Here is a 5,353-nt window from a genome sequence, read left to right as displayed (position 1 = left end):
CTGTAAATTAACACACACACACCTACTGTAGACTGCTCATTATCTGGAGCTGTTTATTTTACAAATTCCATCACTGCTGTTGATGTTGATCATTGATGATAATTCAATAAATCATATTTGTCAAAAAAGGGCATCACTTCTCTTTACAAATAACTTTTAAAGAATGTTTAAAAATTGAGGCAGTAAAGAAATCAGTCTGTAATTTGAGGCAGTTGCTATCATCGCCTGTAAGTCATTGCATTCTGTTTTTGTTTACTGCTCTGGAATTGAGGTTATCATCTGATTGTAGTTGTGGTATAAAAGATTTAAGTGAATATTATCAACTACTTAAATGTTACAGCTATAATATTATTACTACTATTGAAAAGTACCAGCCTGTGGCCTTTAAGTTAACCTGGTCAGTTTTTCAGTTCTTCGTCAGAAATCCTTGTTTCTTTTTGATTTTGGGGTCTTTAAAAGATGTATCTCGAAAAAACCCGCCTCCCTATGACGAATGGGCTACAGCTATGGCTCAGCTGGCAGCCTATGAGAAAGTGACATATTCTCTGTTGGACAAACTTGATCATTACATGTTTACGTGGAATCCCTACATTTCCTGGCTATCCACGTCTGCAGCATAGAGGTCATTACGAAAATATCTGAACTACTCTCTTGATGGACAATATTTACAATGGACGAGTGTGTGTATGTGTGTTTTATTTAATTTTTGTTCGAGGATCTTCTCTGTTTCTTTTACATACCCCTTTCACGTCTGGACAGATTTTTTGAAATTGCACTTCAAATGTAAAATGGGGTTTTTGTTATTTACTGTTTGAAAAGCAACAAAAAATGTTAAACACCAAAAAAAGATTTATCTCAGCTTTTTTCCCCTGAAGTCAAGGTAAAGTCTTCTGAAATAACAGCAGCATAGTTTTCTCCCCTGATACTTTCATTTTTAATGTTCTGGCTTAGATAAGGTTTACACATGCAGATATACACACATGGACAGAATTGTTGGTACCCCTCTGTTAATGAAAGAAAAACCCACAATGCTCACAGAAATAACTTGAATCTGACAAAAGTAATAATAAACAAAAAATTCTATGAAAATTAACCAATGAAAATCAGACATTGCTTTTGAACTGTGGTTCAACAGAATTATTTTAAAAAACAAACTCATCAAACAGGCCTGGACAAAAATGATGGTACCCCTAGAAAAGATTGAAAATAATGTGACCACAGGGACATGTTCAATTAAGGTGTGTCCTCTAATTAGCATCACAGGTGCCTACAAACTTGTAATCAGTCAGTCGGCCTATTAAAAGGGTAACAAGTAGTCACTGTGCTGTTTGGTGACATGGTGTGTACCACACTACACATGGACCAGAGGGAGCGAAGGAGAGAGTTGTCTCAGGAGATTAAAAAGAAAATTATAGACAAGCATGTTAAAGGTAAAGGCTATAAGACCATCTCCAAGCAGCTTGATGTTCCTGTGACTACAGTTACACATATTATTCAGAAATTTAAGATCCATGGGACTGTAGCCAACCTCCCTGGACGTGGCCACAGGAGGAAAATTAATGACAAATCAAAGAGACGGATAATACGAATGGTAACAAAAGAGCCCAGAACAACCTCCAAAGACATTAAAGGTCAACTCCAAGGTCAAGGTACATCAGTGTCAGATCGCACCATCCGTGGTTGTTTGAGCCAAAGTGGACTTCATGGGAGACGACCAGTTTCAAAATCATCACATTTGACCTGTATTTTCATTTGAAAAACATCTGAAATATATAGGGTTTTCCCTGAAAGTCAAACCAATTCCAGCATACAGGTGCATCTCAAAAATTAGAGTATCATAGTTTTTTTTTTTTTTTTTTTTGCTGTAATTTGTGTCAGGAAGTTCAACTTCATTCTAGAACCATCTCATCAAACATGACAGAACTTCTTTTGTCTGAATCTTAATAATTCAGCTTACAGCACTCAAAAATCCACTATCTCAAAATATCAGAATATTGTTGAAAACTCTGATTCACAAAAGTTTCCTGAGACTTCCTTCTCTCACTCTGGTTCAGTTCACACAACCACAATCATGGGGAAGACTGCTGATCTGGCAAATGTCCAGAGGACAAGCACTGAGACCGTCCACAGGCAGGGTAAGCCACAGAAGGTCACTGCTGAAAGGTCAGGCTGTCCTCAGAGTCTGTATCAAAGTAGATTCACGAAGAAAGGGGAATAATGTGGTAAGAAGACCAGGTAGCAGGGATGAGCTCAGCCTTCAGAGAATTGTCAAGAACTCAGGGGAGCTTCACATGATTTTTTGTGATACTCAAATATTTTGAGATTTTTGAGTTGTAAGCCGTAATCATAAGGATTAAAACAGAAAAAGTCTTAAAATATTTATCTGTATAATTATGAATCTAGAATTAAATCACAGTAAAAAAACCTTTTTGATGATATTCTTATTTGTTAGATGCTTGGTGAAAGGTCTCTCCATTTTTTGCAGAACTTATCAGACCTTATTTGAGTTTACGTTCAGTCGACCCTGCATGAATCTAAGAGGAGAAATGACTTGAGGAGATGAAATGGACTTTTCTCCATTTATTAAAAACAGAAATGCTAGGAAAATAACAGCAGAACAGTAAGGTGCAAATTACACTGGAGAGACACGCTGCGTTTGGACGAATGCGGACATGATGTGACGTTTTCGAGCAAAGACTCCTGATCACAGACGCTCCACCGAGAAATATCACAGAGGTACAACAATGCAGGGGTGACGCAGGAATGCTGTGGAGTGCAGGAAGACCAGAACGACGCCTCTTTATTTCAGATTTTTGTTTTGTCAAAGCTTCCTCCTTCTGGGAGAAACGCTTCAGGGGATAAACAGGACAAAGCCTCTTAACTTTCAGGAATATTCCTGCACCATGTTAACCCAGGCTGCCTCCCCGATGCATGTCAACACAAATGAGTAAATAAGCAGAGACCAAAGAGAAGAAAAGCCAGAGACAGAGCTGGAAATAAAAGAAACAGAGAGTAACTGTGATATGATGCCAAAATCAATCAGACATGAGGCTGAAAGCAACAAGAGGCAAGGACAAAGCTGCTGAGTTTAGACAAAAAGGATTAAAAACTAGATATATGACGACTTTTCTTTTACAATCTTTCACTCCATTCAAAGCTTAGAGCCATCTTTACTATTCAGAAGTTAGCACATACTGTCCTGGATGTGAACGTTAACATTCGCAGTCAGTTTTCACCTATTTGACAGTTTAATCTGGGAAAGAAGAATCCAGACGGGAACCCACTTTTAGCTGTCTGGGTTCAGGTGATCATCGAACTTTTGACCCAAAGAAAATGAGAAAGATAAAACATTTTTATAGAGTTTCAGACCAAAAAGGATTAAAGCTTCTGATCAAATTCAAAACCTGAAATCTGGATGTTAAAAAGCAAAAAAAGGCTAACATCAGATCAATTCGTCCAAACCTGGATAAAACCTCCTTTAAGTGATGTTCAAAACTTTACATCAGGATTACTTTGATCCAGAAGGATCAGGAGTATCCAGACTTCTGCAGAAGGAAGCAGGATTCAGTCTGGATTACAGGGAAGAAAATAAGCATTTAAAATCAAACAAAAAGATTTTGAAGAGTTAGTTTATCTATTAAAGGCCACGTATTATGCAAAATACATGTTTTCAGGTTTTTCTAACAAAAATATGTGCCCCTGGCCTGTCCAGAATCCCCCCAAGAATCAGAAAAAGTCCCCCCCCCCAAGCTTTCAGAAAATGTGTGCTGAAACAAGCGTTCTCAGATTTCCCCCTCATGATGTCATGTGGGGAGTTAGCCCCGCCCCCAGGTTCAGTTGGCCCTTCCCACTTGGAAGAAAGTTCCACCCTCCTCTCCTGATCCTCCTCTCAGCTGGTAACCAAGAGGAGGATCAGGAGAGCCACATCCATTTCCTGGAAGGGGCGGAGTCAGACAGCTCAGTGACATTTAAAGCCACAGACACAGAAACAGCTCGTTCTGAGCAGGGCTGAAACAGAGGGGGTGTTAGACATGCAAAAATCCAATACTGGAGTGTTTTTCAGTAACAAACTTCACAGGCATGTTTAGGGACCTCTGAGACCAATATAAACTTGTCTTAAAGGGGTAAAATATGTGACCTTTAAGGCGTTTTTAAATATATTTTTTTCTGCTGTCCTTCACTTGAGCTCTAGTTTTTAAACTACTATGCACGTCACTTTAACCCACATTTACACACCAGTGGCAGAGGCTGTTATAAGAGGTGTCCACTGATATCTAATTTCAGTTCAGATACTTCAGAGTTTAAATCCAGCTAAAAAAATAAAAACTCCAGGAAAGTGGAAGTTCTGAAAGAATGACTCATAAATACAGAGAAGGGCCAGGCTAAATTTTGGGACCAGGCTAAGCTCTGACTTGAACCCAGCACTCTCCTAGGGTAAGGATACTCCATTTTTCAATCAAACCTTGATTAAATGTTTTGAACAAGAACTGCAGGCTTTATCCTGATAAAAATAAGATTAAATTTGTCTGATTTGGGATCTTCTTTTAAGGGATGCACAATATTATCAACATGACATCAGTATCAGCAGATGTGAACATTTCTGCCCATATTTACAGCTGATTTATTAGTTGTAAATACTGACCAACAAGCCTCTTCTTCTTTGTAAACAATAAGTCTGTTCTAAGGTTTAAACTATATTTATATATCAGTACTGATATCAGGAACATTATCAGTATCAGTTGAAGTTAATCTGAAAATGCTGACATATTAGATATCCAATACCATACATCCCTTTCTCCTTAAAAAAACAGTTTTAAGATTTAGCTGACAGCTTCAGTCCAATATGATTACCTTTAAAGAGCTGGGACCTGGTGCTGAAATCAGTCTGTATCTACACCTGGTGTTTTTATGTTATTCTTACTGATATCTGATCTGTTCTCCAGAAAATATCCTGGGATTTGAGCTCAGACTAGAATGATAAAGCGGCTTTTAACCAACAGTAAATCAGAGAACAGTGTGAGCAGAATATTCTTTAGACTTTGTAATCCTGTCCTGATCTTTACCAAGAATGCACGTCCACATACACATGGACTCCTACAGTCTGATTCCTCGTTGAGTCTTTACCTAAAATAAAATCATTCTCATACTGAATCTGTGGGATGTAAAATACTGAGACGGTCAGCCTCTTTAAACTGAACCTAGTGTTTAAATACTGACCAAGACCAGCGATGCTTTCTGACTGCTACATCACACTGCTATGAGATGAGGTTAAATCAAGACTTCAGTAAAAGCAAAGAATAAATTATAATCCCATAAAGACTCTCTTTACTCTGGAAAGAAAGGGGAACTTCAC

This window comes from Cheilinus undulatus, linkage group 7, assembly GCF_018320785.1.
Source record: "Cheilinus undulatus linkage group 7, ASM1832078v1, whole genome shotgun sequence".
NCBI lineage: Eukaryota > Metazoa > Chordata > Actinopteri > Labriformes > Labridae > Cheilinus > Cheilinus undulatus.
Note: the sequence above shows the minus strand (reverse complement) of the source record.